Here is a 16,859-nt window from a genome sequence, read left to right as displayed (position 1 = left end):
CCCAGGCTGGAATGCAGTGGCATCATCTCAGCTTATTGCAACCTCCACCTCCTGGGTTCAAGTGATTCTCCTGCCTAGCCTCCTGAGTAGCTGGGACTACAGGTGCCTGCCACCACACTCGGCTAATTTTTATATTTTAAGTAGAGATGGGGTTTCACCATGTTGGCCAGGCTGTTCTCAAACTCCTGACCTCAGGTGATCTGCCCATCTTGGTCTCCCAAAGTTCTAGAATTACAGGCGTCAGCCACTGCGCCTAGCCTGGTTGTTCTTATTTCTTCTTCTCAGAGACCTTGATAAGCTCATTTATGCCTCAGAACCTTTGCTGCATCCCCACTGCCTAAACCACCCTCCACACAAAGCTTTGAATTTCTCATCCCCATATTCATTAAATCTCTGCAAGAGAAACTGTGTTTATTAATAAGTGTATACAATTGCTAATAACCCACAAAAGGCAGATTAATTGGAGAAAAGGCATACAAATTTATTAACATGCACGTGGGGAGCAAACCACAGAGTGATTACCCCCCCCCCCCCAAAGGCATTCAGAAGCCGATACACCATCTTGAAGATGCAGAAAGAATGGGGACTTGGATTGCGGCAAAACAGATTATGGTGGTAAAACAGGTTATGAAAGGGGGAAAAGATGGGAGTAGCTAGCAAAGGTGGTCTTGTTATATAATAAAACTCACAGGTAAAAGCTCTTAGAGAAAATAGATGGTAAATGTTTCTTTTAGACCTTTTAAGATAATCAGACTCTCAGGTAATTTTTTCTAGGTCCAGACAGGGGAAGGCCTCAGAGAAAAGCTGGCTGCATCTATGCAGATTATCTACTGATACAAATGCTGCCCACCAAAGACAGCTTTGCAGGGTTACTTCTGTTTGTTGGCTGTCTGACCAACCATCTCAAAATATGTCAAATAAGTATATTTTAGGATGAAATATTTTAGGGAGATTTCCTTCAGTCCTTATGTATTCGTCTGTTTTCACACTGCTGATAAAGACATACTTGAGACTGGTTAATTTATACTTGAGACTGGTTAGTTTATAAAGAAAAAGAGGTTTTATTGACCCACAATTCCACGTGGCTGGGGAGGCCTCACAATCATGGTGGAAGGTGAAAGTTTATATCTTACGTAGTGGCAGACAAGAGAGAACTTGTGCAGGGAAACTTCTCTTTATAAAACCATCAGATCTCATGAGACTTATTCACTATCATGAGAACAGCACAGGAAAGACCCACCCCCATGATTTGATCACTTCCCACCAGTTCCCTCTCATGACACATGGGAATTGTGGGAGCTACAATTCAAGATGAGATTTGGGTGGGGACACAGCCAAACCATATCACCTTACTTTGAAACTTTAAAATGTTTTGTATATAGTTGATAACTTTGGAGAGATTTGGGTTAAATGTTAGATAGAGAGGAAAAGGAAGGGAAAAGAAAACAAATGGTGATAAGCAAAAAATACTAAATTTAAACATATCCCATATCTTCTTGAATCAACCTGTTAGACCTGAGAATAGATCAGGTCAATTGAATAGCTGTGTCCCATTTCAGGAGGTGCCATTGCAAATGGGCTAGGCCTCTATATATGGCAAACATCTTTAGTAAGAGGTATTTCTAAGGAAATAGAAGAAAAACAAAAGTGAATGTCTGAAGCAGTCTACACACTGGTTTTTCTAGAGATTCTAAAGCATCTTCAGATGGCAGGGGCTATCTGACAGATTTTTTCTGCATTTGTAGTTTGAATTAGGTGTTTAAGTGAGCTTTCTGAGTAGTCCATACATCATCAGGCATGAAGGCTGTTTATAAGTTGCGTGGTGATTTCTTCTAGAGTTTAATTCAAGTTGTCTGTTTCCAAAAAAAATAAAAGGACAGGTTTGATTTCTAGTGATTCCAAGTGAGAGAAATAGAAGAAAAATATGAAAACATTAGTTTGGAGACTTGTAACAAGGAAAGAATTAAGGGTTCAGCCCAAATTGTAGGAAATTGTAAAAACTAAAAAACTACCAACAAGGCTACAATCGAATAACAAGTGTACTGTAATTTTCTTCTCAAACATAATTTTTTCCCTCCTCAGTTCCCCATTTCTACCAAGCGTAAGGAATAGTAGGACCAATTTATTTGCAAAATAAGTTTTAGTTTTATTGTGTTTGGCTTCATTATTTGCATAAAATGCAGCAAGCACAGTGATTGACTATGTAGGTTTTTAAGTTGGCTTTGCTGGAGAAAATCATGAAGAATCTAAGATTAGACTTTTAAAAGGCTTGAGGCTAGAAAATCAAGCCAAGAGTCTGCCAACAGACTGTGCTTGTAATATCCACATGAATTGGGTAAATTGTTTTATTCTTGAGGTCCCACAGATCTTGAAGTTCCTGGTCCTATCAGAAAGTGACATTCTTTACCTACCTACCTACCTCTTATAAGGTCAAAGAAACCTTATAAGAGAACCATGTAGACAAGGTACCATATCAGTCTTTCCAATCTCAAAGCAGTCTGGTCATACCTGAAAATATGCCCTTCCAGTAAAAACCTTGGAAAAATAACCAGTGTCTCAAATCACATTCTGTTACAAAAGAAAACAGATTCTTATTGAAATTATGCAAGTAACTATGTTGCCATAAATTAAAAATACTCACAAATAGTTTCCTGTTGGGGTGATCAGACCCAACACCAGGTCGTGGGGGTGACAAAGTCCGGTGGAGTCAAAGGATTGAGAAAAAGACAGTTTGAGAGAGAAAGGTGGGACACCAGGGGAGCCATCACAATCATGGAGGCTACAAAGGCCCTGAGCTCTGGGAGCCCACGGTATTTATTGGTAATCCAACAAAGAAACAGGTGGTGAGAATGTGGAGGACAAAAGGTCAGGCGTATGATCTACAGCTGTGATGGTTTAGCATTTATATGGAACATGTTCTGCTACTTGAGGTAATGGAGAGCAGGTTCTTTTAACTCAAAATACAGTCGATCCTGGGAGAGCAAGGAGCAAGGAGCCAGTAAGTCTAGACCCGTTCCAGAGCCACAAGCCCTGGATTCTATCCAAGCCATGAGGGATTTTATGCCCTGGGCTTAGATTATGGTGGGTGAGGGTAGCTTTCCACCCTTTAGCACAGAATTTGGTATTCCAAAGGCCACAAGGGGTTTTAGACCCTGGACCCCGGACATGTTCCAAGACTCTTTTACATTATGTCAGACATGCAAGCCCTGCCTCAGCTTCTCCCAATGCTCAGCTTTTCCCAACAGTTTCCAAATTCTGGAGAAATCAGGTAAAGAGTAAGATAAACATTTCAACTTTGCTCACAAAAGTATACTTTTCCCTATTGTTGTAAGCTACAAATAGCTCAAAAGAAAAAGTTTTCTTGACTCTGGAAAACTAAACATAAAAAGAATCATCAATGTTTCAAACGAAGTTATAAAAAATTATTTCAGTCCTCTATTCATTCCCATGTAATTCATACTTGCTTTGATTGCTGTTGAGTTAGCAATCCTCATGAACACATCAGCTTTTTTTTTTTTTTTTTTTTTTTAAGTGGAGACTGTTTCACCATTTTGGCCAGGATGGTCTCGATCTGTTGACCTCATGATGCACCCGCCTCGGCCTCCCAAAGTGCTGGGATTATAGGCGTAAGCCACCGCACCAGGCAGAACACATCAGCTTTTTAATTACAGTCCTGGAAGTTTTTAATCTAGTCCAATGTTATGGAGTAGATTAAACTGTTATCTCCAAAGTTACCAGAAACCTGTATTCAAGAGTGTTAAATACTGGTCAGGATGCTTTCCAAAAATTTCCTTGAAGAAGAAGGAAATTTGGGACTATAGCCAATTATAAACCATTCTTTGAGAAAAATCAAAGTAAAAGAATAATTGTCTATGGGTGACAAAATACTTAGAAATAGCCATAAAGACACAATTAATAAGAAAAGTTGGTTATTCCAGTGGCATACAACAATTTAATGTAATAATCATAATTATTACTGATGACATATCCTAAGACATGTAAGAATTTAAGGAATCTATATACAACCTTGGGGCACATTAATAACATATTTATACAAGTTAAACACCATTTCTTATTTGACAATGCTTGCCATATCACTTTAACGTACTAAATTAGCCTAATAAGTCTCTCTTGGACTTTCAGGATCCCTAATATACAAAAAGTTAATTTTAGGCCAAAGATCAAATTTGGAATTTGAAATATGATTTTGGAAAGTGCTCAAAATGGGAACACAAGTCACTGAAAAAAAACATTCGTTCAATTAGCCAAAGTGATAATTCAAAGCTTTCAAAAGGCGAAAATCATATAGAGTGACAGGAGACTCAGCTTTTCAAACAATTAAAAGACCTGATAGGCAAGGTGTGGTGGCTCACACCTGTAATCTCAGCACTTTGGGAGGTCAAGGCTGGTAGATCACCTTAGTCAGGAGTTCAAGACAAGCCTGGCCAACATGGTGAAACCCTGTCTCTACTAAAAATACAAAAAAATCAGCCAAGTGTGGTGGTGGGCACCTGTAATCCCAGCTACTTGGGAGGCTGAGGCAGGAGAATCGCTTGAACCCAGGAGGTGGAGGTTGCAGTGAGCCAAGACCGCACCATTGCACTCCAGCCTGGGCAACAAGAATGAAACTCCATCTCTCTCTCTCTCTCTCTCTCTCTCTCTCTCTCTCTCTCTCACACACACACACACACACAAAGACCCGATAAAGAGGCAAACAAAATCTGTCTCTCTCTTCCCTTTTTTATTTGCAGTTTACATAAAATGTAAACAAAAAATGTTTTACTATCTCTTATGAATATTACACAAAAATCATGTTCTAAAAAGAAAGTCAAATTTCACTTTTTCATCAGTGTATTATTAATGCTAACAATAATTTTAATAAAACCTTATAAGCAGATTCATGCAATCTCAATCAGCTTTGACCACACACAATAATATTTCCATAAACCCTTTTTAATGTCTTATAATTTTCCCCATTTTCTTTCTTTCCAACTTTCTTTATCCATTGAGTTTTTTTTTTTTTTTTTTTTTTTTTTGATGGAGTTTCGCTCTTGTTGCCCTGGCTGGAGTGCAATGGTGTGATCTCTGTTCACTGCAACCCCAGCCTCCTGGGTTCAAGCAATTTTCCTGCCTCAGCCTCTGAGTGGTTAGGATTACAGGCATGCACCACCACGCTTGGCTAATTTTGTATTTTTAGTAGAGATACGGTTTTGCCATATTGGCCAGACAGGTCTTGAACTCCCGACCTCAGGTGATCCGCCCACCTCGACCTCCCAAAGTGCTGGGATTACAGGCGTGAGCCAATGCACCCAGCCCCATTAAGTTTTATCTATTATTATTTTTATTCCTTCAATTTAAGACAACTTTTAAAATCCTCTAAACTAACCAAAATTACTTTTCCTTTAACAAAACCCACATTTTCCTGCCTCCTTATATAACCTTTTTTAAACCAAAAATACTTCCTACTTTTCTTATGTACTTTGTATACAGAACTGTTTATTTTATTAATATATCTAGCAATTTTAATTACACATATTAATCACAATGTTATCTTTTATTTTGGTAACCTTATTTTGTGAAAACCCTAGGAAATAAGCAATTTTAATTATGTACCAGATGCAGATCTTGGGACAAGGGACAGGGATGTGAAGACTATGCCTGGAGGATCCAACTCCTCCTAGCAAGGCCGGAAGGCACAACTGAGCCAGGGAGAAAGGGATTAGGCCCTGTTCTCAAAGGCTGAACAGGTCACTTGCCTAGACCTCAAAATCTAAAGGCTGAAATCCAAAAACATAAACTCACAGATTAAAAATGTCATAGAAGCAACAGTTTTATCACTTTAAAACATCTATTAGAGACAGTATACACCTGTCTGACCAATAGAACCAGGCAAAAAAAAAGTCTAAATTCTGAAGACATTTATATTTTACCAATAACTTTTAAAATCACTTTATTTATGAAAGATTACTAAAATCATGTAAATTTGATAAACTTTTGGGCTAGTTATTTATGAGCACTCATTTATTTATAAATTAAGTTGGGACAATGTATAAACATAGATGTGTACCCATGTATACATAAAAATACAAACATAAAAAAAGACTTTATAGCTTTGACTTTAAAATTTTTGTCATGAGACCATTGAAACTCACTAGTTTAAAAGGCAGTTGGATTCAAACTGTACCTTTGTAAATGCAAAAGGATAAAGTTTATCTTTCTCACATAGGTAAAGCCCTCACTGAGTTTTAGATTAAACGTGGTAGCAAATTTACATCTCAAAGCACAGAGAAAGAGGATTTAGCTTTTTCAAGGAGTTTGGGTGTGTTAGAGGAAGATTAAAAATAAATGCCAAGGTAACATAAAATCATAGGATTTCATAAGGAAACATGCAGATGGGCCTAGAGGAAATTTAGAAACCTTTTCAAAATAACCAGCAAAACACCAGAAGGTCATATTTTGGAGACCAATCTATTTGAATAGGTGGCTTTTAAATTTTGTCTTCATTCTTCAACTGGACCACTGACCTCAGGGCAAAGCTCATTAACAAATTGGGCCCCAAAAAAGCATTGCAGGTTTTATGGGGGACCTAATATTTAAATATGTGAAAAGCAGGCACAGCTGGAAAGTATAATATCTAGATCTTTAAAAATCAAGGATTCCAGCCTGGCATAGTGACTCATGCCTATAATCCCAGCACTTTGGGAGGCTGAGGCAGGTGGATCACAAGGTCAAGAGATTGAGACCATCCTGGCCAACATGGTGAAACCCTGTCTCTACTAAAAATACAAAAATTAGCTGGGCATGGTGGCACGCTCCTGTAGGCCCAGCTATTCAGGAGGCTGAGGTAGGAACCTCAATCACTTGAACCTGGGAGGCAGAGGTTGCAGTGAGCCGAGATCACACCACTGCACTCCAGCATGGTGACAGAGCGAAACTCTGTTCCACTTTTCCATTGAATTCCAGGTGCCAAAAAATAGACACACATCTTGAGATGAGGGCTAGGCAGACAGTTCTTGTTACAAAGACATTGCCCCTAAGCTGGTGGGCAACCCAGAATCATTTGACCCACTTTGACAAGCTCATCTCCCATGAGAGTCTCATCCCTCTGTGGTGAGCGCTCATAGACTCCAAGTGTTCAAACTGCACCTTTCTCATCTAAACACAAAGAAATACATAGCCCCCTGTAGTGACAACCATTTATTGCAATCACTGTCAGAACTTCCCAAACTGTAGTTCTTGCCAGTGACCCACCAGCCATTGCACACATAAAGGTCAAGTTCTCTCTTAGAGTACAAAGTAATTCTTGGCATCCCCAAGGCCAAAGAGATCAGGTAACAGAATGTAAAATAGAGCAGAGCTTTAGATCTGAGAGAATCTGCCTGTGACTCTTGAAACTCCACAAGGAAAACAGAAGGCTTCAAAAGGGGGTGAGTGGAACCTTTTTCTGAGTTTCTTAAGGGGCCTGAGTCACTAGCACTCCCTTCTAGATCTTTTCATGTGGTATCAAAGACAGTAAAGAGAAAGACAGCATAGGGAGGAGAAGTAAATAAAATAATTCTTGAGAAAGGAAAAGAACAGAGGAACCAAGCACATATTTAAAAGAGGTTTCAGTTGACTGAAAAAAATCCCCCCAAACGGGCCTTAAAAAGCAGGAAGGCCTTTTTAGAAAAGTATATATGTATATATAGCTTGAATATTGGCTTTTAATGAAGCTGACTTCTGACCATGGAGATCTTTTCAAAAAAATCCTTTTAAATCTCTAACAGATTTTAACCACGACAAACAACTGATATTTCTGGCTTTTAACTTTAAAAAAAACAAAAAACAAAAAATATTCTCCCACCTCATAAGATCCAGAACCACCTCAAAGACATCTCAAAGAAAGGAGTTTTATTAGCCACAAATGTGTTACAACCCACATCTGTCCGGCTGCATTCTCTTAAGGTCTCAGCGTCTCAGCAGACCATTTTCACACAAATGCCCAAAAGCCCTGTATGCCCCACTCAAAAGCTGCCCGTGAAAGATAAAAGGACCAATAAATGCCTACTCCCAAAAGCCAAAAGTCACACAAACTTCAAACCAAAAGAGATTGATTCCCTGACCAGGAATCAAACCAAGGCTGCAGGAATGAAGGCATGGAATTTTAGCTGTCACACTGCAAGCTGGACTAGACTTCATTGTGAATCCTGCAAAGGGTCCAAAGCAGGCAGTTTTAATGTACAAGGGCTTTTAACTTTGTTTCAGGTCAGATTTTTGCTCTTTAATTTAGTCAAGGAAATTTCTAAGGCTAACCATGATACTATTATGTGTCTTTCTTTCAATTTGGTCTTCGTACAGGTACAAAGAAGTCAATTATTTAGAATAAGTGATCTCCAAATTTCCTCTTTTTTTTTTAAACATAGGAGTCTTTGCCTCTTTATGGAAAGCTCAGGGTGTATTATAATTTGCCAGGCTTAGAACAAAGTGGTGTTTCCTAGAGAAGGCATAGAAGAAGCAATCCCCCAAATCCCCCTCCCCCAAAATTCATTACCAGGGATAGTCTCAGATAGCAAAACACTCTTGTTGCCATAGACTAACAAGCAACAAGGTTGAGACAACAAAAGTCCCATGGTGATGGGACTTGTTAAGACAAACTCGCCTGAGAACTTGACACGTTCAGAACAGAAACTGTGCTGGCCTCAAGTTCCCAGCCATTTTTAGAATGGTCACCTGTCATGACTTGAAGATCATGCCCCCCAGATGGTGGAGACAAAAAGAATGTGCTCTCACTTCATCACAAGTCAAGCTCTTATGGACATAAAACAAGACAAGAGGAAGCCTTATCCGGTACCCATCTTTCTGACAGAACAGCACAGAAAAACAAAGGCATAGGAAAATATTATTTCTGGAAGAAAAGGGATTAAATATGAATATGCATACCAAAAAGTACACCAGAGTTGTACTTGGCTACACCCAGAAAAACAAAGGCATAGGAAAAGATGATTTCTGGAAGAAAAAGGATTCAATATGAGTACACAGAGTTGTACTTGACTACACCAAGACTAGTCACACAAATCCTTTTCTCCTGTTAATCAAAACCTTGCAGGTGAAAAAGAAACAGTGCTTTTTACCATTTGCTCCACCAGAGAGAGACAGACAGAGGCTGGGAGCCTGATGGGTAAGAATCTCTTACCCTTCTGCTGGCTTGCCAGGTCCTGGGTTCCCTTAGCTGCAGCTTACAAAAGAGTGGAGCTTTGGAATCCTGCTCACAGCAACAAAACAGTAGGAGCCAAAGGAAAACCTCCCCTTTGCCCTCTGAAGTTTTGCTGAAAAGATCAACTCAGATGAATTGGAGAAAAGGCATACAAATTTGTTAATGTGCACATGAAGGAAAACCACAGAGTGACTACCCCACCCTCCAATGGAGTTAAGAAATGTATGCCATCCTGAGGTTGCAGAAAGAATGGCAGCTTGGATCATGGCAAAACAGATTCTGGTGGCAAAATGCATTATGGGAGGGCAAGGAGAGGAGGCCCGGCTAGCAAAGGTGGTCTTGTTATATAAATAAAACTGCACAGGTATCAGTCCTCAGAAAGAATAGATAGTAAGACTCTCATTAATCTTTCTTAGACAAGGAAAGGCCTCAGACAAAACCTAGCTGCATCAGTGCAGATTGTCTACAGATGTAAATGTCCCCTACGAAAGGCAGCTTTGCAGGGTTACTTCTGTTTGCAGGGTCTCTGAACAGCCACCCCACCTCGAAGTATGTCAAAGAAGTATACTTTGGGGTGAAATATTTTTATTTCCTTCAGTCGCTATTTATCTTATTTTTCAAAAGCCTACAGGAAAGGTTATATATAATTTTAAGAAGCCCATTTGTTTGCTTGAAGATCTTAATTATAAGTTTTGCTGCAACTAGTTACAGGACTATAGGCAAATTAGTTAATCTCTTCAAGTCTGTAACATTTTCCTTGTAAAATGGAAACACTGCTGTTTGTTATTCTCAAAAAAAAAAGCTGAGTGAAACTCATGTGTGATATGATCAAATGAGATAATACTTTGAGAAAGAATTAATCAAAGAAGAAATTTTTAAACTCATCTGGATATCCCATGCTATATTTGAATATGTGTTTATCCGCAAGGGAGAAATGGAGAGCAATATTACCAATTCTTCACAAGGCATTCTTCATTGGCGTTTGTCCCAGTCTTGTGTTTCTTTCTTCTCTGATTTTTACTTTTAGTTTATGTCACCTAATCCTTTCTGGAATCAGGGGACGTTACATATAAATACATTTTAAAACAGCACTCACCCTTTGTATGCTTGAATCATGCTTTAAAAAAACAATCCAGAAATTCAACTACCCTATGAGCTCTGTGATGTGTATTTTATTAACCCTTTCTTCTATATCTATAATTTGAAGATGGCTGGAGTCAGCTGGCAAATACAGAAGCAGGAAACATTACACTGAAGCTCAGAAAATAATATCCCCAAATGAAGGCATCAGAAATAAAAGTTCTTCTCTGACCTTCTTTCTCTCAAGGTGAGTCATAAAAACCAGAATCCCTTTTCCCCAAAGCCAGCCACAAAATCTTAGAATATTACTTTAACTTTCCCTTTGCCTTTCTGTATAAAAATTGGACATAAAGAAATTTTCTGACCTCCCTTTTTGGCTGTAGGTCATAAGACCTCCATTCCATAGAGGGTCCTGTGCCACACCCAGAAGGAAGGAACGCTGCTCAGAGAGGCCAAGAGGAGTCTAGACAGGCAGGCCCTGCTGGGGTTTCCCAACTCCATCTATTAGAATTAGATCATACCCTTATTGTCCAATCATATTTCTCCATTGCTGCTCGTACTTTGTTGAACCTAAGCAAAAACTGGACAATTTTCTGTGTATTTTTGGGTCTTCATTCAGAAGGTTCCTGTGTGTATATGTTAAATAAATTTTTATGATTTTTCTCTAATTATTCTGCCTTGTATGAAGTGATTTTTCCATGAAACTTCAGGGGCTCAAGGGCCCTGGGCCCTGAAATTAATATAACCTAGGACATAAATTTACCCTTCTATTATCTCACTCCTCATACCGCCCCCACCCCCAACACACACACTTCTTCTTTTTTTTTTTTCTCAATATTCTAGAATGTACCTGGAATGAGCCTAAAATATTTTTTCCCCCAGGAATGGTGTAATGTATGGAATGGTTATTTCTAGGGGTATTTAGCTTATGAATGATTAAAGAAAAAGTCAAAAAGGACTTTGGAAATTATCAAATTTAAACCTGCATTTTACATTATTAAATAAACTTCGTGTGAGGTCGTTGGTTTAGATTGAGCCCCTGCACTAGGTTCAACAGACCAAACCAAAATGCAGTCACTCCTGCTGAAGTTCCATGTCACCAAGCCAAAAGTAAGTTCTTTACCTGACCTTCTGAGAAATCAGGAGAGTGAGAGATAATAGCCAAATCTCCACACAAGCCAGTTTTGGCTGGCATGATAAGGAAATCCCCTCTGTTTTAACCTTTACAAGGAAAGGAGCTTGGAAATAACCAACTTGCTTTTTGTCTTTTGATTCTGCTTTTCTCAGCCCTTTTCTGTCTACAAAACCAACCTCCTCTGCTCAGTTCATCCGAACACATTCCACTTTGTAGAATGAGATGTTGCCCAATTCTAGAATCACAAATAAAAGCCAATTAAGGTCTTTAAATTTATTGTAATTTTGTCTTTGAACAACATATATGAAGTTTTAATTACCTGCTTAGTTATAGGTAGCAAATTTGAAACACTCATTCCTTTCCCAAGGACATGATGAAGTGATCAGATTATTTTATACCCCTTTGAACAGCTTTCTGAGGCATGTTTGTATAGGCTTCTTGGTTACTTTAGAAACATTCTAAGCAGCAGAGCAGTCTTACAACCTGAGTATTTTCTATCTTCGCAGATTCATGTGTCTGGATTTGTTGACTTAGTAGGTTGGCACAGGGTACATGCAGACCCCAGGTCAAATGAGTACTGAGATTTTTCTCTTCTATGAGATGTATTTCAATCCCCTGAAGTTTCCATGGGAATTCTTTATTTCATGGTGGATGAGGCAAAACAGGTCTTATGTCCTGTCCCATAACGGTCCTGCCACCATCACCTGATTTTCAACCATAACCTGTTTTTGGTCATGCTCTGAGCCCCCATTTTTTCTGTAACCTCCAGGTGGTGTTTAAGCTGCTGCACCCCATTGAGGGGTTAGTGGTAATCGCTCTGTGGTTCTCTCTGTGTGCACACGAATAAATTTGTATGCCTTTTCTCCAATTAATCCTGCCTTTTGTGAGTTGATTTTTCAGTGAACCTTCAGAGGACAAAGTGGAAGTTTTCCCTTGGCCCCTATAATTCTTTCATATTGCCTTAATTTCTTACATTATGACTATATTTATGTATTTCTTATATAATTTAAAATAAAAGGTATATGATTAACATTAGAATACAATGATGTTCATGAATGGCACCCATCCACTTGAGCCCCAGTAAATTGCTGCCCCTGTGGTCTTAGCACTAAGACCGGGGAGTGGCATTTCGGCTGGGAGGGTGTTTGCAAATCTGTAGCTAGTGTAGCTCCTGCAGCTTGTGCCAATGCAGACAGCGTCATCAGCCATCCACTGACCACACCAAGGTGCAAGCAGCCCCAGGGCAAAGTCAGGGAGCTGCTGCATAACAAAGGGCAAATTCTATAACTTTTCCAATTCTCAGTTTTTTCATCTTTAAAATGGGAATAAAGGCAATGATAGCAGTCCCAGCTCACTCATAGAGTTTTAGTTTGTTTTTGTTTTTGTTTGTTTGTTTGTTTTTCCTGGCAATATCCTGCTTGATATTTCCATGCATTGCAGCTCTGACCTAGTGACTGAAGACTGAAACAAGGTAAAAGGTCAAAGGCGGATGATGAATGGCTGGAGCCAAACTGGGATGAGTTAACTAAATGATACATATCATAGTGACCTAGTTCTGCCTGGCATCTTTGCAGAACTAAAACTGGGACCTAAATAGCATTGTTTCCAGGAGAAGAAAACTGGTTGGCAATTTGTCAAAATAGTAGAAGCGAGGTCTCAGCCCCGTTTTTTTTTTTATGGCCTTATGAATTTTAACTAACCTCAGGAAGGCATTGGAAGTTTTCCTTGAGATAGAAATCTCTCCCTCTGTCCTTTTCAAAGCCTCCATGGACAAAATACTATCAAAATGATTGTTATTCTGCCAGTCATGTTAACGAGGAAGTGTGCATTTTAATTATTTTTCATTCCTTTTCCCCAGAGAGATAGACACAGGGAATGCCAGCTCAAAGGCCAATGTATCCACACATCCACCCTTAATTAAATAGGTGGGCAAGAGTATACATTTTGCAATTTAAAAAACTATTTTACTACAGAACTAGATTCCTACTTTTTCTGGGTTTAAAGACACACATGGTCTTAGCGTATATACATACATATATAAAGTGAGTAAGGCAATCTAGAAATGTACACAAAAGAAAGTAAAATTCTTCCCCAACTCACCACCAGGAGATACTGCAAATGACAGTTTTGTGCATGTCCATTTCTGAAAAGTATGTTTTCCTTTATATATATTTAAATTTTTTTCCAGTACAAATACATCAGGGAAGCCAATGGCTGTCTACTGTTTCACTTGCTCAGTGTATAGTAATAATAGACAAAAATACTTCTTTCTCCCTTTCAGAAAGTCCTGCTTTCAAGGGAGGTTGATTCTCTGTTACCACAGTCGGGGGCTACACTGATAGAATTATTCCACAGCATTCCTGAAAACTCGGTCTGGTAATTTTTCTGCCCTTTTCACTTCCTGCAGGTCAAACATCCTAAAGACCAACAAGAGTTTTGACATTTAGGCTCAACCGCTATTCTGGGGGAGTGCCTGTACACTTAGGATTCAGTGGGACAACCTCTCTACCTTCTTCCCTCAGTTTTGTGTGTTGATTGTTACTGGCCTGACTTTTTAGCCATTATCTGTCCCTTTCTCTAATAAGATAAAACTTGGTATGGAACCTGCCCAGTAAGTTTGGTGAAGTTTCTAACCATCTATGAAGTAGTGCCTTCTGTGCTCCCTTCTACTCCCACCCCCGCAGCCAGTGCTGGTTCCCCACACCTGGTCACTAGGCTCTGTAAGCTTCTCAGGGCCAGCCAGTTCTGCGCTGGCACCACGCCAGTCTCAGCAAACAAAGAACAATCAGCATGTTGTTCTCACTCCAGTTCACACTTAAAACCCTCTGGGCCAGGCACAACCTCCCTCCACTGCCCTCAGACTCTTTGACTTTCTGATTGACTGGGTGGTGACACCTGGGCTGGGGAGCAAAGCAGTAAGGAGAGACAGCAGAAAGCAATAGTTATGCTTCCGTTGCAGAAGCACCTTCCACTCCCTGTCCAGGCTGGTGAAGATCTTCCATGACATTAATCCTTGCAAAGGCTATGTTTCCTCATCACCTCCCATAGGTAGAATAAGTGGAAGAAACGCCAACACAATACTGATTGTTTTTTCTTTATTTGATTACTCTAAGGCTGCTTTTGAAATATCAAATGTGAAGCTTTTTCTAAAAACATATTTTGTTGTCTGCCCTAAGCACATGCTTAGCCTGCCTATAATGTAAACCAGCTATGGTGGCCAGACATACACACATCAGAATTTGGGAAACTGGTAGCATTTTCATTTACTAGTAGCATTTTCGCTTCAATTTCAATAACATTCAATAATAATTAATAATTTCTGCCAGTGAAATCTTACTACTGGAAATCCAAAACTGATGTTTGTTCTACTTAAATGTAAATTTATTGACCCATCACACTTTGATAAGTATTGCTAAGAGGTGGAAGAAAAAGATACCTACAAAACTTAAGAAACTTTGCCCTCAATAGCATATTTTTTTAAAGTAAAACTTTATTTTCCTTGCAGTCCCTTTGAAGATGTTTTAACTTTTAAGAATCGAAGACCTAGTTACGTACAAATATTAAAATCACCAGGAGAGAATTTTTAATGTACCAATGCCCAGGCCTCCCTCCTGCACACTCCTCCATGCTGAGTTGCCATAGGGTGGCTGTCATCTCTATTGCTTTAAAAGCTTCCCAGGTGATTCTAATATGAAGCCAGCTTTGAGACCCAGTAGAAGACGTGTGTACACCCCATCAGATGGTCCAGGAGAAAATAATGCAGTGACTAACTCGTCAGTGGTTTCTGTCTGTCTTCCATTAACAAAAACGGTTACCATTTCAGATTAACTCAGCAAAAAAAATATGAATTAAATTATAACAGAAGGTACTAGAGATACCGATATAGAGAATTGTAGATATGTCTAGTAAACTATGTCCATGTATGTTAAATCTTAACTATCAAGACATTTCATTAGGGCACTTGTGAATCATGTATGGCCTGGAATGGTGAAATTCAAGTCTTGGAGTATCTCTTTCATACTCTTAGCTACTCTAGTTGCCACTGGCAACCTTAGACCATGTTGATTTGTGTCCTTCAGGAAGCTTAAGCCTCTGTAAGTAACTGATGGTCCAGCATAGCCAGTATTTCCAGTCCTTTGCCACAGCTGCTCTCAGTGTGTCTGAACACAGCTTTTTCCCTGCACAGGGGTTGAGCAGCAGAGATCTGCCACTGCCTCTCCAAATGTACATCAATGGCATCTATCCCAAGCTGGGGTCAGGGCTACAGATACAGGCAGTAGTATCTCCTCATTGTTGTTGTTTTTTTCTTTTAGACATTGTATTATGAAAAATTTCCAGCATACAGAAAAGTTGAAGAACACCCACATGCCTGCTACTCAGATTCTACAATAAACATTTGCTATATTTGTTTTACCTACATATCTAGTCATCCATCCATCCATTCATATTATTTTTAATGCACGTCTTATTTTTTAATGCACTGTCAACTACAGACATCAGTACTCTTCACCTCCAAACATTTCAGCAACATATCAACAATCTGCGCTGGCACCACGCCAGTCTCAGCAAACAAAGAACAATCAGCATGTTGTTGATTTTAACGATAGTCAAAAATTTGTTTAGAGTTCCTTTTGTTTTAAATAAAATTTATAAAGAATGAAATGTGTAATTCTTAAGTGTACTATTCTTTGAGTTTTCACAAATGCATAGACCTGTGTAACCTAAAGTCCTATGAAGATGTAGAATATCCCATCCCCCTAGGAAGTTCCCTCATGGCCCTTCCAAATAATCTCTGCTTACTCTGGTTTTCAAGCAACCACTGTTTTGCCTTTTAACAAACTATAGATTTGCTTTGCCTTCTATAGCTTCATATAAAAGAAATAAAATCGTATAGTAAGTACTCTCTTGAGTCTGGTTGTTTCATTCAACATGATGCTTTTGAGATTCACCCATGTTGTTGTTGTTGTTGTGTATCAGTAATTCACACATTTTCATTAGAAGTCTTTGGTCCAACATTAATCAAGAAAGACTCAAGGCAGGACCAGAAGCAGCTTGCAGCCAGCTAGGCCACAGGAGTATGCTCTCTTGGATCTCTCATATGTTGGAGGCCAGCAGCCATGTCATAAGGACACCAAGCAGCTACATGGAGAGGACTATGTGGCAAAAGTCTGAGGCCTTCTGCAAACAGTCATATGAGCAAGCCCTTTGGAAGAAGAGTCTGTAATCCCAGTCAAACCTTCGGATGACTGAAGTCCTATCCTACATGACTGCAACAGCAAGAGAACCTGAGCCAGTGTTCCATGGTATAGAAGTAGCAGCCAGCATTGCACGGTGAGGATATACCACAACTTATTTATCAATTTGCTAGTCAATAGACTCCTGGGATATTCTCAGTTTGTGGCATGATATGGTTTGGATCTGTTCCCTGGCCTGGATCTCATGTCAAATTGT

The 16,859-nt window shown here is 39.3% G+C and overlaps 1 long non-coding RNA gene across 1 annotated transcript in view; it reads left to right on the top strand.

Moving 5' to 3' along the window:
- LOC129534069 (uncharacterized) overlaps positions 1-16,309 on the top strand; it is a 32,883-nt gene extending 16,574 nt beyond the window's left edge. The window contains exons 2-3 of the long non-coding RNA XR_008680489.2: positions 10,401-10,520; positions 15,722-16,309. This is a non-coding gene — a long non-coding RNA (uncharacterized lncRNA). The remainder of the gene's footprint in view (positions 1-10,400; positions 10,521-15,721) is intronic.
- Positions 16,310-16,859: the final 550 nt, after the last annotated feature.

Source organism: Gorilla gorilla, chromosome 5 (genome assembly GCF_029281585.2).
Source record: "Gorilla gorilla gorilla isolate KB3781 chromosome 5, NHGRI_mGorGor1-v2.1_pri, whole genome shotgun sequence".
Lineage (NCBI taxonomy): Eukaryota > Metazoa > Chordata > Mammalia > Primates > Hominidae > Gorilla > Gorilla gorilla.
The sequence above is the reverse complement of the archived record's forward strand: the minus strand, read 5'-3'. Positions and strand labels throughout refer to the sequence as shown.